Source organism: Myiozetetes cayanensis, unplaced genomic scaffold (assembly GCF_022539395.1).
Source record: "Myiozetetes cayanensis isolate MyiCay16 unplaced genomic scaffold, myiCay2020 scf9, whole genome shotgun sequence".
Lineage (NCBI taxonomy): Eukaryota > Metazoa > Chordata > Aves > Passeriformes > Tyrannidae > Myiozetetes > Myiozetetes cayanensis.
In genome coordinates this window covers 15438714-15456213 of record NW_026088185.1, presented here as the reverse complement: position 1 = coordinate 15456213, position 17500 = coordinate 15438714, and the positions used below count along the sequence as shown (strand labels likewise).

Here is a 17500-nt window from a genome sequence, read left to right as displayed (position 1 = left end):
CTGACAGTTTAAATGAGAAAGAAATAAGTAATTAAAGCAGTAGCCCCACGTGTGGGGGAGCATTACAAGGGATATGCACATACCTCTGCCACTTGGAAGGCTGAGCTGGAGGGGAACAGCCTTGTGCAAGGTCCAGGCCACTGGTCAGGACTTTGACACACCAAGCAGGTGGGGTGAGCATTCTGTTCCTCAGGGTCTCTGGTGTCAGTGTCACCTGGACCCTGATTTGTGTGTATCCTGGAACAGACAAGCTGGAGCAGAAATCATCTTGCTTAATAAAACACTACTGAATTATGTGATACAGTGGTGTCTCTCTATCCTTGCAGCCATCCCACCACCCTCTTCCACTGTGACAAACCCAGTGTGGATAAGGTGATCTTACACGGGATTTGGGTCAGGAGGATTTTCTTTGAACATCCTACAGGAACGGTTCCAGGCTGATGATTCTTCTTCCCATTTCACCTCTACCTTTACTGTCTCTGTCCTGTGTGTAGTCAAACTGCATCTGCAGTGGGACTACAAATGGTCTCTTGTCCCCACTTCTACTGTATGAGGATTTTTATTCCTGACCTACTCAGGGATGCCTGACATCCTTGTGATCTCATTCAGGAAAACCACCTTTAACTATTTTTTCCCTTCTGCTTTTGAAAATAAAATTCAATCTTGTTTGAAAAGAAATGGCATTGTGATTGGAGAAGTGGGAGACAAATGAACCCTGTGAGAAATAAACCCTGCGAGAAGTAAACACTGTGGCTCATCTTCTTAAATTATGATTTTTGAGGTTTTGGCCACAAGATAAAAATTTCTTCAATTAGTTTAGTTTCTAAAGCAGGAAAACATTTAGGATAATGATGGAGAACAATTTATTTTCTTTTGTGCCTTTATATTTAGGGTACTAGTTAGTCGTGTTGTCATCTAGTAAAGATTGATCTAGGGAAAATGGAAAGGCAGAATCACTGATGGAGAACTACAGAAATGGCAACAAATGTACCATATAAAGGGACTTTCAACTTGAAAATTGGAATGTTTAGTTTAGTGACAGATGTTTTTTTCAGAGTGGAGTGGGTCAGCTGGGTAAGAAGATGGTGGCTGATGGTGGAAATGATACTTGGTTACAAGGAAGAAGCTTCAACATAAAACAGCTTGCTGAGGTCTGAAACTTGGCAGTTGGTGTTGAGTCATCTTGAGGTCCCTTTGACCCCAGTGTGAGCATGACATATGCATCCCTCTGGTATATAATTATGTCTCTTTCCTGTATAAAGTCTGTGTTTCTTGGTTTTAATCTGTTTCTGGAAAACAAGCCTCATAAGATGTTTGCAAAAAACCAGAAAGATGAAATCATCTGAAATGGGGCCATAGAGTAGTCAGAGGATGAGTCTGGATGTAAAGTATCAGTGTGCCCCTGGTACTGGAAGGTTAGCTCTGTAGCCATTCAAATTCTGTGTCTTTCTTTGTAATGGTTGAGGAATGAATAAAATCCATCTCATTTTTCCCCTCTTCTGGTCAACTGAATGCAAGTTTTCTTTCCAAGTTCAGCTGTGCCTGACAACTGTGTTCTGTAACACAGAACTGTGTTCTGTAACTGCGTGACTTCTAGGAGCTATAGCCAGGTCGTACATAGTTGCTGCATGGTTTAATGTTCTCAGGTGACATAATAGTGGGCAAAAAGAATGCATCTCTGACTGAAGAAAAAAAAAAAAAGGGTTCTGTAACTCCTCTTAACTGTGACCTATGTTTGTGTGGGTGTAAAATATGCTGTGGGAAGCTAAATGTAAATTATGTGGTGTTCCACTGAGCAGGCTTTTCTCCATTCTCCTAAAGACTGATAGTGTAGCCTACATATAAAGCCTATGGTCAGTTTGCAGTATGCAATGCAATGCAGTTAGTTTTTGCAATGCAAAATAGTCTTTAAAATACCCAAACAAGGTATTTTCTTTAGTAGCTGCAAACTCTGTCTCCTGCCCAGTCACCGTAAGTACCATTGAGTGACAGAGCTTACAGTGAATAACTAGAGTGACTTCTGTCTCTAATTAATACAGTAATGATTGTGTTTTCTTTTGATGTGGATTGAAGATTAGTGGGGCAGGTCTGAAAATGGGCCAGAGATGAGGGTTAGAATTAGCCCAGCTGACTAACCCTCAGACCCTCACAGGACTGTAATAGCTTCACATGGTTGTGGAGTGTCTGTGAGTTTAAGGGATAGAAGCAGCTTCAGAAGTAATCTATTATATGCTTTTTAATTTCCATTTTTAGTGATGCAGAGGTTGTGGTTGGATCTGCAAAGTAATTGGTTGCTCTAAAATGTAACAATGACCATGGCAGCTTGGGTTCATAGGTCCTACTATTTCCATAATGGCTGCTATGTGTGTCCATCTGCCTGAAGAAGAGAAAGTGTGCTACAAATTTAAGTTTTGTGAGCTACATTAGTAAGAGAAAAGAGTGTCAGATTCTTTGCCTTTAAAATTTACAAATTCCTATTAATAAATTTCTTTGCTTTTTCATGGTATTGTGACCAAAGCAATATAATGTGAATCTGTAAAGGGTAACTCTGAGTAAAGCAGCCATGCCATAATCACTTGGTCTTTCCTAAAGCTGTGATTTTTTTTCTTAATACCCTTAGGTTTTACGTTTCCCAGTTGCAGTGCCCAGACTGGTTCCCCAGAGGCTGCATAACAGATCGCTGCTCATAGTTCTCCTGATACTTTGTGCCTTCCCAAGTGCCTCATTTTTCTCCCAACTGTATGGCCTTTATAGTTCCAAATATATACTTGTCCTCTATGATGTGTGCACATTCTGATAGTTGAGATGTTGCTCAAACTGTTAATGCACTGTTAATGTACGAGGGCTGTGCACAGGGCGGGGGAGGAAGGATCATTGCCTCCAGCTCTGATACTGCTGCCTGCCCAGTCCAGAGCTGTACTGGCTCTTGACTGCCAGCTCGTGGTGCAAATACACGGTGATGTCATTATCCCCTGCCACTTTATGGTATTTCTGGTATAATTACCTTCTGATGTACTCATTATTAGATTTCCCCCTCAATGTTCTTTAGAATTTTGAGAGAGCATTTATTCAGTATTTGAAATTTTTTGTGCTTTCTTCCTTAATTTTGTGAGCATATTAACTCAATAATTTTGCATAAAGCTATCAAATATCAGTCATAAATGCGTGCTGTTTCTCTTTATTATTCCGTGTACTATAACATTCTTTCGTAAAGTTAAATACATTGACTTTAGCATCTTCTGCATTTTCTTCATTATTTTTCACATGTGTTTTTTGCAGTAAGTCAGTAAAAATAATTTAAAAGATGCAGTAAGGAATTAAGCTGTGTAAAAAATAGGTAGATACAGATAAAATAAGGACTTGATAAACATGGTGAATTTCCCTTGAGGGCAACAGAAGTATGCTAGCTTACATCAGTTGAAGGGGTTTTAAATACAGTAAATCAGAACTATTTAAGCTGTGATTGATGTAAATTAGGCTCATAGCTCTCTCCAGAAAAAGGGCAATATCTTATAACAAAGAAGTTTTATTTCTTGCTGCCACTGCATGGGTTGTCAGTAAGCTCTCTATCTGTTTTCCTTCTGTTCTCATGCTTTATCTGGTTGTGGACATTGTGCTCAGTGCTGAGACACACAGAACATGCTTGTGGAGGGCATAGCAGCTGCAGAGATTCTATACTTCAACATCTATGGCAACATTCCCACGTCGAAAGCTGATGGAAACAAACTGCTCTTTAGGCTGCAGATACCTTGAGGAACACATAGTTCTGTTTTCTTGGCTGATTCTTTGGAAGTTTGCCATGAGAAATGTGTCATACCTTTGTGATGTAACACTCAGAAAACCACCAACACTTTCTAAATCTGTTTGTAGATGTAATTTCTTATAAATAATGCAATGAGTACAAACTAATTTCAAAACTAATTTTTTTAAAGCCGAATGCACCAGGAGTGTGTTCATTGCCTCTGGCTTTCCAGCACTGACACATGCTTCCTCAGCTCATGCCCTCTCTATCGTTCTTCCTCCTCACAGGTCACTCCCTACCCTTTAATTCACTGCTCTCCAAATTTCAGTCCTGTGCCAGGGCGCACCCATCCTTCAGGGTATGTCCCCTTGTCCAGGCTGCCGATGCTCCATGCCTCTTCTCTCCAGCTACCCATCCTGCATCCCGACTGATGCAATCTTCCGTGCTTCTCCTGGGGGTCCTTAGCCACCTCAGGAGATCCTTGGTGGGTATTGTCAGGGCTGGGAACTGTGAAGGGAAACAACCTTTGAGAACAAAATGCCTGGATGTTCACAGTGTAAGCATACCAAGGAAAGTCAGTTATTTTCCTACCACTCTTTATGCCTAGTAGCAGTGTAAGGAGCCATTTCTTAATGGCAGAAAGTGAACTATTTTTGAACTTGAGGTTGGTCATTCTGTCAAGGTGGGTTATACATTTCAACCATGCTGAAGCAGATTTAAACATAATGGTGCAAAATCCGAATGCAAGTTTCTTGTTTAGAAGGGCAAGTCTGAACAGAAATAAATGTCTGTGTGTGAGATCCAGAAAGTAATTCAGGCAGACCTTTCTGAAATTTTTCTTTTTAAACAATCTCAGTATGCTGCAAAAATGACTTTCAATTCTTTAGTTTCCCACAGGTTACAGCACAGAAAATCAATACTTTTTCAGCTAATGTCAGTTTTTTCCATTAAAGGATAAATGAGGAAGCATGAAACTTCTGGTCTTCTCTGGCTGCCGTGTGCTTCCCAGACAACTAATTTTAATTTATCTTTGTATTTTGTATAGTGTGTACTTACTGCTCGTCATTTTATTGTCATTGCCAAACATTGCTTATGGTTATGAGTTAAATACTCAAATAATGATGTGGTGCATGTTTAAAGCCTTTGTTCAAGTACATCAAGGTAAAAGGGTGAATGTTTTTGAGGAAATTAAACTTGGTAAGAAACCGAAAACGATCCCTATCATGGGAGGTGGCTTGTGTTATCTTTGTAATCACTGAAATTTGTCAGTGTCTAAGTGTTGGTGCTTTGCAGGTTTGGTCAGTTTAATTTTTATGAACTAAAATATGACAAGACAGAATATACAGTTTACAAATACTTTCAAAGACTAAAACATAAATATTTGAAAGGAATGGACTGTAGGCTTCCAACTTATAGCCTGTTGTCTTACTGAGTGTCTGACTGGAGTGGTGGGGAAGTAGAGACCACTGCTTTGGACAACTGTAGAATGTGGTAAAAGGAAAAAAAAAAGGAAATTAAATGTCCTAACTTTTTCAAATGCATGGGCGAAGTTCTACTTTGTAGAATAGATGCAATTTTCCTGTTTCAGGATGCTTGTTAAAAATCAGAGAAAATAAGGATGAATTTGAGATTTTTCCTTCCAGAACACTGTAATTTTGAACTGAATATCTACAGTGCTTTTCTCCCCTTTTGTTAATCTGCCTTTTAGAGTTTTTATAGTCAGGAAGCTATCCCAAAACACGTATTTCTCAGGTGTCACTATGTAGCATTAATACAGTTAATCTTACAAGTCCTTTTTTCTTCATTAGAATATTTGCTTGGTAGTCTTTCAAGGATCATTTTGTTGCTATTTTCTGTTGTTGATTGATTCTGGAACAGGTATTGCATACAGCAGGGGAGTTTCTCTTCAGTGTAAATGGCTATGGGCATCTTGGCTGAGGTTACTGACACATATTTGGCTAAATGCTGACTTACCAGCTATTGTGAAGGATTGAGGAATGTCAAAAAAATAAACTGAGTTACTTAAGAAAATTACTGTTGTCCTTACAGTTAGAGTGATCTCTGAAGGTAGAAAAAAAATTACAACAGACCTTGAAAGTCAGTATTGAGATAAAATAAATGTCAAGGTTAACAAAATATTTTATGATGTTGGGGTATGAAACTGTCCTGAAGTGCCTAAAAAAGTGGCTAAAATGGATATTGTTATCCATTCAGTGGCAGTATGCACATTAATGAAAATTTTCAGTTGAAAAACACTAAGTCTCACTTTTGATTGGATGCTTTTGTATACTTCAGTTTTCTGGTGTAAGTCTCTGAAGGTATATTTATTTAATACAATGACAGCATTATGACTGGTGATAAAATTTTTTGGGGGATAACATTTATGTGTTAATAGATCAAAATATATTTTTACTGTCTAGATGATAGATGACTCAGAATCAATACATTTTATGCTAGTGAGTTTACAAATACTGAGTTGCCCTAACCTGAGTTTATAGCTTCTGAATACTATAGGAGAATAAGGAGTGGAAGGAGAAATGTTATCTATATTTCTATTCTTATGGCATCTTTTATGGTATTTAATATAGTAGCATTTTATCATTTATACTTTTGGCATGAATCTTGCATGAAATATTTTTTTTCAGGATTATTCTTATGCCTAGATGTTGCTATTGGATAATGTTAGGAGATTGCTCAGTAGCTAAGAGATCAGGAACATTCAACGGGAAGCTTAAGAAGATGATGCTATACTTCAAACCATGGGTTATAGGGCATTAGAAGAAGGACCTGATGACTTGAGTTGCAACTTCTGACACAGATCGTGAGGGCTGGAGCACATCTCTCATGAAGAATTGGGGTTGTTCAGCCTGGGGAAGAGAAGGCTCCAGGGAGACTTTGTAGCACCTTCCATTATCTAGAGGGAGCCTTTTTACGTGTAGTGACAGGGCCAAGGGGTAATGGTTTTAAACTGAAAGAGGATGGATTAAGACTAGATGTAAGGAAAAAATTCTTGACCTGAGGGTGGTGAGACACTGGAACAGGTTGCCCAGAGATTCTGTGGCTAACCCCTCCCTGGAAGCATTCAGCCTGGTCTAGGGGAAGGTGGCCCATGGTAGGGGGTTTAGAACTAGGTGATCTTTAAGTTCCCTTTCAGCCCAAACCATTCTGTGGTTCTATATTTAGGTCTTCATGGCCAACAAAATATGAAGTGAACCCTCCTATGCAGTTTTCTGCTTTAGTGGTGGTACATAAGTCTTCTGTTTCATAAACATATGTGATTCCCCTGAAGAGGGAAGAGGATGCTTTTATTTTGGTCATCAGTTTTATTCATGCAATTTTATCATTAGGATTTAGCCCATATTTTGTTGAAGCTTGTTCTGGAAAACCCAAATTTGTCAACATCTTACATGAGAATAAGAAACTCTGAGTGGGAACAGTGCTCCCTGATTTGTCAAAGTCAGTGAACAGAGGGAGGTGTGAATACTTAATGAAGACTGTTTGATTGGAGTTGGTGACAGCCAGCACATCGTCTTGGCTCTGACCAAGACTGCAGATAAAATCTTACGGCAACTGTTAACAGCAAAGGTGGAGGTGTGGATGGAATCCTGGCAACTAGGGGATTTAATGATACAAGAATGAAGTCTGATGTCATCATGAAAGAAAATTTTTAGTGTCCTGTCTAACAGTAATAAATGCCTCCTCTTCAGGCTGACAGTCAGTCCTAATAGAATTGCAGGTGAATGTTGAGCTGCTTCCTTCTGAGATATCGTGATGAGAGTAATTGAAACAACCAGATTTATGTTCAGCTGCTTACTCCTTGAGGTCTTTTTGTTATCTTTAAACCAGTGTTAATTTAGGTAACCCTTTAATCTAAGTAAAATAGACCCATGTGTGCTTTCTCTCTTGACTTTATATTTCTACATGATGTCCAGAGAGTACTGTACGTTTTGGTGCTAGTGTATTGTATGGAATTTCAGTTTATAATCTTTGTTTGAAAACAACAGGGCTTTCAAAATAATGTGACAGTTTACACTATGTATTTATTTTTGGCATCCTTCTATATTCCTACTTCTAAGCCCTTAAAAAGTATTTCTTACATTGACAATCAGCACGGATACACAAGTGCAATAAGAGTCTGTGATTCCGTAGTATTTCTGCCCTGTGATTTGAGGTGCTCAAGTCCTCCTTAAGTAGATGAAGAGCTGTATGTGCTGCAGACTTTGAGACCTGCACATAAATACTGTAGAAGCAAAAGTGTTTTTCAAAAATTAACAGAATGCAATTAGAAAAAAATCCACAGAAGTTAATTTTTTTCCTTTGTAACATCACATTAGTGCAACTAACGTTGTAACTTGTCATTTACTCACATAACTCTGCAGAAAATTAAAACTGCCTATAGTATTAGTTGTAGGGACACGTCTTACTTTAATTTTCCTGTTATTTATCTCCTGAATACAGTCTACCAACATCACTTGTTTTTTTTAATGTTTCAGATTGCATAATAATTAATAATAGAGAAATATGACGCTCGTTGTGTCTTGCCCTAGGCTTAAATAATAATGTTTTGTCATACCTATTTATATTGTGTACGTTAAAGTGTCATTATGAAATTGAAAATGCCTCTTGAGTATGTTTTATGAAAGTTGAAGGCCCCTGAGTGCTAATGGTGGGATATCGCTGACCTTGTTGGTGTATTAAGTGCAAGTAGTAGCATTTTAGGATGCAGAACATCTTGATAGTTATGTGTGACATGGGCCTTTCAGATGGTCTTGTTGTTCAAGTGTTCTCAGTGGTAAAATCTGCCTTTTTTATGTTAGAGAACTGGAGTGCTTTGCTTGAACAGGGGAAAATGCCTGCAAATGTGAAATACATGGAAGGAGCCACCCATTCTGGCTAAGACATTATTTTTTGCAAAAAAAAAAAAATTGCAACTACATGCAAATCTATCTAAACAAACACTATATCAGAGCTTTCTGACCAGTTGTGGGTAAATAAGTACATTAAATTGCTACAGTTACATCTCTTACTCTGTCTGTTGGGAGCTATTCTGAAGCTTTGGGAACTGGGATGATCCATGGGGGGAAAAATGGTTATAGTCAAGATTCCTTAGAGTACTGCTAATGGTTTTGAAAATATTTTTGTTGCTTTTTTTCCTCTCCTCGACATGAAAGGTGAGCACAGGATGGATGTGGTACATTAAGTCTGCTGAGCCTGGTGTCCTGCCCTTTACAGTAACTCAAAGCAGAGAGCACAACACGCTGCTCTTACTTTTCCTCTGCTGTTGGACTGGGAAGTGTCACAGGGAACTTGATACATCTTTCCTTCCTTACTTGGTCCAGTCAATTCCTAGACCATAAATTTGGCATGTATATGTGCCTACTATAGCGTGCTGCAGTAAGTGTAGGTTTGGAGAAACTCAGGAAGGATAGACATTGCTTCCAGTAATGTGGGTTGGTTAGTGTAGGCTGGGGAAACCTTTGTATTAGAGGGCAGAGACTAAAGTGAAAACAGAGTAAACATGATTAAAAGAAAAATTTGGGTAATTTTCCATGTTTCTGCTATGATCTTAAAGGATCTGCCGTAAGTTTCTGCATGGCTTCAAGGGCAGTGAAAACCGGAGAGTTTCGGGTGGATCTGTACCTCCTGTGTGCCAGGCAGAAATAGAGGCAATATTGGGATCCACAGAAGAGGGTTTTTGACTGTTGGATTAGGAAGTGCAATTTATCAGTTCGTTAAACTGTAAAAAAAAGTTTCGATTTTGTGCCCTTGTTAGTGAATCTGGATTAAATTTACCAAATGCTTTACATAAAAGTGAAAATAGAGAAAATTTTGAAAAGCTGAAATTTTATCTGAATACATGTGCAGTGAAATGTTCATTTTACTGTGTCTTGATCTTTAAATGGTCTTTTCCTCCCAAATTACATGAAATTTCTCCTTTTTTCCTCCTTTTGGTTTCTGAACTAAAACCAAAAAAGCTGCTTTTCATACAGCCAAAGTAGGTTCTTTTTTCAGTTAAGGATTTGAGGTTTATGAAACATGTCAATAAACATACCCAAGGAAAAACTTGCTTGTTCCAAAAATATAAGGCAGAGTTTCCTAGTTAAAAAAAGCCATCCCAGCATATGGTGTGTTTCTTTTAAGATGCAAAATATTCATATACTGAGATGAACCCTCTGGAGGACTCTGAGGAAGTAGCTCTTGCTCTTAAAGCTACCGCCTTTATTTGTTTCAGCATTTACTTTATGAAAATTTTTCATCTCAATCTTTAAAGGATGTTAATAGTGCCCTGCCAAAGTGCTGTTGACAATCTGTTTCTTGTAGGATACTGTTACATATATATAAGTTATAAATAGCTTTTTTTATATGTTTAATTTTTCAAACCAGGAGAAACACTGAGATTTGCTTTCAGCATGAGTCTAGAATAACATTGTCTCTGGCATAGTAGTTGTTGTAGTCTTCTATGACAACTGTTGTACACATTGTCTTACATGACTTTAATTGCAGCATAGATTGGGTTTTATGTGTGGTTGACGTGTTATTGCGTACAGGGTTGCCTGATGTATATTTTTTCGTTGCCTCACTTGTTGTAGCAGTAACCTGTGTTCACTGCCCTATGCTACTGTGACCTTCATACAGACCAGCAGAAACAATCCATCTTGTTGGCTCAGCATCCCAAAAGGCAATTAGGAATGGTTGCCCGAGCAACATAACATCCTTGTCAAATGCCACAGGGATTTCTGTTTCTGTTCCCTCACAAATGGCATGCTTCCATGCACAAAACAGTGGAGTAGCGAAGGAATGTTGTTGCTTCCCATTTTGTTTTTCAGCTTTGCTTGGACTCTTTTCTGCTGAAGCAAAGGCACAGAGTAAACAGAGGAGTAAAGAGAAAAAAAGGCAACATGAACAAGGAAAGGAATCCTATGGGAAAGTGAGGTGGGGATGCTCTGCATTCTGGATATCGGAACAAAGCAGTGGAAAAAATCCAACAGACAAGATTGTCAATGAGGAAGAATCATTTAAACAGAATAAAACCATTTAGAAAAGGAAAAAGGGAGAAAATGGGCAATGCTGGAGGAGTAGTATAAAGGGGTAAAAATGGGAATTTTTATTTAGCTTCTAATAGCTCTTACACTAAAACTGTATTAACTGTATTTATTAATGAGATTTGTCTTTGTTGAAAAATCTGTAATTTGGGTGCTTTTAAAATTTATTTTTATTTTTAATTATAAAGAAATCAACAGACTTATGGATGCTTTGATACGTGGGTAGGTTTCTCTAATGCAATACCTACCGAAGATCCCTTCTGGGTGGAGGTGCCTTATCGATCTCGTGGTTAAGGCCCACTTGTATTTTGCAGCCAACAGCACACAAGGGAGCAATATGGCTAGTATCACATCTGTCTGCCTTTTTTCTTCTCAGCTTGAATGAAGAGCTACCTATTTACAGCTAAGATAACTGTGGGGAGGCCTTGGCACTCATCCAGACAAAGGGCTCACACTCACGTCTCTATATCCATAGTGGGATGCTGTAGCTACTTTCCTGCTGTTAACCCACCTAATTTTCCTTGTTTTATACACATATAGCCTGTGAATTCTTGGATAGCTCATGTACTGTAGGAAATATTCATTCCATCTGTTCAGAGCATTTGAGCTTTATAATGAATTCAGAGCAATTCAGAGGTTTAGATTTTGACTATTTTTTAAGACAGTAAAGAATTATATGGAAGTCTCTTGAAATAAAAGCTAAACCATGAGAAGGGAATAACAACAACAAACTAAATAGGAAGTAACGAATATCAAACCTAGATGATTTTTAAGGTTCCTTCCAACCCAAACCATTCTATAATTCTATGAAATATCTTCTTTCAGTGTTTTCTTCCTGAAAGGGGCATGTGTATGTATTTGGATTTTAACTACTTGAAATCTCCTTAAGAGTTAGTTTTTTCTGCTACTTGGGTGCTACTTTCTTCAATTTTTTTTTCTCCCCAGTAGTGTGATGTGATGGGATCAACAAAATCTGCTACATTGTTGTGTATTCTAATGCATTAAATCTAATTTTTGCTGGTCACTGTAGTACTCTTGTCAGCTGCTTTTAATGTAGCTGCTACTTCCAGCACTCACAATGACTACAGCAGACCTGTGCATGTGGAATTGGCTTTAGAAATCAGGTGCACTGGCTGATAAATTACAGAGCTCTAATGCCATTTACAACAAAACTCCTCTCCCTTCTCTGGGTGGCTTAATAGTTGACATGCAGTTTATTTTCTACTTTCATGGCATCCATTTCTGTTCACATCCTGTTTATATTATAACCTGACCAACATCTCTTCATGTTACTGCCTGATGTTTTGAAGGCAAGGTGAGGATTTTGGAGGTTAACTTTAGGATCCACCTAGTTAAAAAAAATAAATTTGACTCATCTCTCAGATTAAGTAAAATGAAAGTACTATGTTTGGGTGTGCTGTCCTCAGGATAAAGCATCTCTGTTTATATAAATAGAGATTTTTATTTATGCATTTGGCTGAAGCACAGTACATTTTTAAAACGTAGTTACCGATAAAATTCTTCGTATCTTTGTATAAAGGTTATAAATAATAAGCAGGGAGACTTAGCATAATTTCCCTAACATTTAGGGAATAAATTTTACTGAACTTTTTTGGGTTTTTTCCCTTCTACCCTGGAGTCAAGATCTCTTTTATGATGTGTGCATATAAAGATTCATAATTTTTGTCTATTGACTAAAAAATATATATGTAAGAAAAGAGTTTATTTACTGTTTAATACAAAAACTGGTTACTTCATATTTTGCAAAGCTTTATATTTCATAGGTTGTTCAGTAAATTCTAAGTACTGTACATAGAATTTCTTGTTTTAAACAGAACATTCACGATAATCTCCTTATAAAAAAGCAAATGACCGTTCTGTAATTATAGAACTCATTTTTTTTCTTCCATTTATCTCCTTTGCATGCAACCTGTGTAATCTTACTTTCTGTTCTTCTGATCCCATATTTCCCAGGAGATCTCTACGTGTTATTATTTTTATTAAAGTAGGACTCCTGATACATTTTCTATATGTCTGCTATTAATGTGATTGGGAAGAGACTTTCTGGGCTGCTTTATTTATTTATTTGCTTGTATTCCCATGCTGGAGTGCCTTGTCATATGCAAGTCAAGTGGATTGGTGAGTCACTGTGATGTTCAAGTCAGATTACAGTCAACCTCCCCCATCTTACTCAATTCTTTGGAGATACATGGTCACTGGTAATGACTCATCTCTTGACTTCAGTGATATATTCCTGTTATTTCTGAAAACTTTGTTACTGTGGCAGATGTAGTACAGATACAGAACAGAATAAGACGAAATGCACGTCATAACTGAAAGGTACTAGCTGAGTTCTGGTTACAGAGTCCTTGTGTGCAGTAGAGTTCGAGATACACTTCTAGGACTGGCACAATTTTTTATTTTATTTTTTTTAATCACTACATAATGAGTTTTTTTATTTGAAACCATTCAAGGAACGTACCATTTTTTACAGGCAGCTTTCAGAACAGAACTGCACTTTTATATGCATTGGGGAATTTTTAAATTATAGGAAGAGATGATAGTTGTCTTGCTTGGTCAACTACGTGATACGATAGGAAAACCTCCACTTGCAACAGTCTAATTGATCTGCACTGTAGTATCTGCAATAATTCTGCTCTTTGCTCATAACAATTCCATTTAGAAACATAATAGGACAGAAGCAGAAGAAAACATTGCAAAATATGGAATATGTAAAATTTTCCTAAGAAAGGACATTCTCTAATGTTTGATCATTGTATACTTTCACACCTAAACAGCAAGAAGGGAGATTTAATCCATGAAATACATAGCAGCTAACAAGCCTTAAGTGATGTCCAGGTGTTAGAAGGACAAATGACTTGTTGGTAGAATTGCCTTGTTAATGTTTAGGGCTTGGCATGCTTCAGTGATCTCAGACCTAAAGGGAGATTAACTAAGCTTGGGAAGAAGGATGCCCACTCATAGTGGACATGAGAAATGTAGAATTTATGGGCCACAAAGACATCTACTGGAACTCCAAAGATAAGGAAGAAACTGCAGTTGTACTGAAATCAGCTCCAACTGGGTGAAAGCTGATTCCAGCAGGAGGAGTTCGCAACTGCTGGCTCATGGACCACTGTCCCAAGAAACCCACTGACTCAATAGAAAGACTGAGCATGCAGACTAACTAGCACAAGAAGTGAGAGAATCATTAACCAAAAGAAGATAGAATAATAAGAGAACTATATAACTTGTAGACAATGACCACTAATTCCTTTGTTTGCTAAAATGTATAAATATTAAAAAGTTTTGATAATTAGTGTGCTGATTTGTGGAATACCACTGAGCACCCAGGCTTGCATAACTCTGAAATAAATTATCAATATCTCTCTCAAGTGTGTAATTATTGGCTTGTTGCACACTGGGTAACAAATATGACTTTTATGGGCAACAAAACCACACAAATTATTGAATCACATCACATGCAGTTCTGCAGTGGGCAATAATTCCTGAACGTCTGTAAAAGCACCTGTGTGGCCAGAAGTCAGAAATATGCCTGGTGTCGTAAGTCCTATTGTATCAAAATCACAGAGATAAAAACATGAATTACACTACTGAGAAAGCAAACTTACCTCTACTCTCTTGAGGTACCCCAGTGACTTGGAAGCATTGATATGTCCCCAGCAGAGTTCATACTCACATGTCATGTGCCATTCTCCTTTCCTTCCTTTCTGAATTCTGCATAACAAATGACTGAATAATGCAATAAAGTTGTGCAGTAGGTGTGAGCATGCTAAGAGATGTTGAGAAACAGTAATTTGATTATCTATACTAAGAACCCTTTTTTATGGTATTTAAAATACTCAGTTTTCCATTCTAGTACAGGAATAATTATGACTAAAATGCTTTCCCAAAGAAGTAGCAATACAGCAATTGGTACATAATTTTGACTTTTTTTTTCTTCTTCTTCTTCTATGATTTTTGTGTGGCAAATGTGAAGATGCTGATTTGTATTTTACCTTAGCCTGGATCTGCCGCACCCTTATCTCCCATGTGGCTTCAAAGACTTGGTTTGTAGCACTGCAGGTGTAAAGATGATGTATTTGGTCATTATGTGCTCTGTTTGTCCTGGCTCTAATAGTGGCTTTTCTGGTTCAAGAAAGGCAATGCAAGCAGTATCTGCAGCTTTGTAGCAGCTTTGCAGCAGTTTCAATCTTCATAAGTGTGTCAGCTTCTTCCAACGAATAAGTACTTCACAGCACTATTTTCTCTTTGGTGGGTTTGCTTTATATATGATATGTTCCTTAGAAACCAGTCTGGTTTTTAATGTGATACATCACAGTAAGGATTTGTGTCTTTTCCCTGTATCTCTTAGAGAAAGAAATGAGACCTGTTAAATGACAGTGTTGATTTCAATGAACCTCCTTTGGTGACAAATGTATGTGTAATATCTTTAAACTGACTGTACTAATACATAGACACTGTTGGGTTTTGGGGTTTCTTTTTGGTTGCAGTTTTCCAAGGTGATATTGTACACCAAGATGTACTAGAGTTGCCTTTCTCTGAGGAGTGCAAAGCATCCAGGATTCCTCTCTGCTTCGTCTCATATGTGAAATATGCTTCTTAGATAATAAATTAAAGTTCTGTGATGACAGTTGGCACTCATAGAAATAGTAGTTACATAGTAGTTGTCTGGTGATGCTTGTAGGTGTTCAGGAAGTGCTGAATTTCTGATGGTGCTACTTTATTTCAGATCACCGTTGTTCCTGTAGCTCCATACATACTGCAGCCTTTGTCTGTAGTTCAGAAAGCAGTTTGTCCCAATATGTGTGTGGTGGTGTTTTTCACTTTTTCTGAAGTTTTGCCAACACTTCTGTTTTTAAGCATTTATTAAATCATCTTAATTAGGGTGCAGGTTTTCATATTACAGAATTAAAATCTGTACATTAGAGCAAAAGTATTTCTGTAATAATTGATTTTTGTGGCCTTTCAGCCCACCAGATGGGCAAATAGTCAAAGTCTAAAACATACCAACATAAATAAGATTTTCCAAATTAGAATAGTTAGGGCCACTGTGACTACAACTCTTAGTTTTTCTGTGTGACTGTAGAGCTTAGGACACTGCAGAGTATCCCTGGTATCTGCAGTGTGGAGCATAGGCAGTGAGTCATAAATGCTATTCTGTCTTAACTATCTTCAGGAGGGAGGATAATGCAAACACAGTGTTCCTTAGCTATGGCTTCTTTCCAGGGGCTTTCAGGCAAAACGGAGTGGCAGTAGTCCCAATGGCTTTTGTGATGGGAAAGCTTTTATTGGTTGCGTCGGTAACACCAGCACCTTTTTTGACATGGCAGACCACTAACTGGCCTTAGTTAAGAGCGAGATTTAGTTGCTGTCAGTTTGCTTTTAAAACGTGACCCAGTGGATTCTGACTGTTCCTGAGTTTTGAATTACAGCTCTGGTATTTCTACATGGGTGTGCCAGCATAGCTGGATAGGAAATTACTAAGATTCCTTTTATAAATAAAAAAGAGTTTATATGGAAGCACGCTAAACCATATCAATTTAGGAACTTTTATAAAACATCCCTAATTTCTACCTCTTACTTCTCTTTTCTTTCTAAGCATAAGAAAAAAAATACTGAAAGGGCTTTTTTTTTTTTTTTTTTCCTTTTTTTTTCTCTTCCTGGCATGGTATTATATCATTTTTTCCAAGTGCTAGATAAGGGCTGTTTGAATATTTGCTGTTCCATAACTACTACCCTTATTACATTGAAAAAACAGTTCAAAGAGAGCTAGCTCAACTCCTTCTTACACGACTAGCATACTATTAGTTATGGGTCTGTAGGGAAAATATTGCAAGGTGTAGTTGTTACTTGCTTCTGTCCTGTTTTTTAGTTGTAGAATGTCGCTTTGGTTTTACATCTTAATTAGCTCCCATATTTAGTAATTATATCAACAGTGAGAAATGTAATTGCATGCAGTATTTGTTTTTCTTCTTCTAGTAGTTAATATCTTTGGCTTTTATTGCAGTTTGTTTTGTCTTGCATTATTTTCAGATTCAACATTGTAGCGATTTTGCCCCTTCCTTTATTTTGTGAAGTAAAGTCACAGTTAGAGGCTTTAAAGGAAACAGTAGTAACTTATACCTATCTGGAACAGATGATATATTTCTATTTGGAACATACTTCAAGGAAATGGTACCTCAAGAGTTTGGCTCTATTCCATTTGATTGAATGTACCATCATTGGAATATTTCATCATAAGTTAGGTGATGAGTCATTTCTGACTCAGAGGAAGGAAAAACAATCAATCTATAAAGAAACCCAAGATCTGAAATGAGAATGACAGTCAGGATAGAATAAAAATAGGGAATGTTGGAAATCTGGATATGAAATTCTCTAGCATCTCCATTTTGTAGGCTTGTATTTGTCTAGTGGATGGAGTCATAAAGAAAAACCCTTGAAAATCAATCTCTAATTAATGAAAGCTACTGTCAATGGTAATAGAATGAATAATTTGATTAAATATTGAAATAGTTCTTCTTATGTAACCAACAGTAGTTCACTTAATGAAATGCAATATATGATAGACTTCTCTCTTATGCTAAATTCTTTGAACTGTTAGCTTTCAGTTTACTTCAGGATAGTGAGGAGATGTTTGCCACATAAATATATAAAGGCACTGGTAGGGGAAGAAAGCAACAGAATTCCAGTG

At 37.5% G+C, this 17500-nt stretch overlaps 1 protein-coding gene across 7 annotated transcripts in view; it reads left to right on the top strand.

The window, feature by feature from the left end:
• OSBPL6 (oxysterol binding protein like 6) overlaps nucleotides 1–17500 on the top strand; it is a 98856-nt gene that overhangs the window by 6092 nt on the left and 75264 nt on the right. For 3 of the 7 annotated variants that reach the window (XM_050340573.1, XM_050340571.1, XM_050340567.1), the window contains exon 1: nucleotides 10408–10831. The exons of 2 other annotated variants lie outside the window; for them this stretch is intronic. The gene's annotated coding sequence lies outside the window, so the exon portion shown is untranslated. Of the gene's footprint in view, nucleotides 1–10407; nucleotides 10832–17500 lie in introns of those variants that run through there. 2 more of the 7 variants (XM_050340574.1, XM_050340570.1) reach the window with 1 other exon arrangement.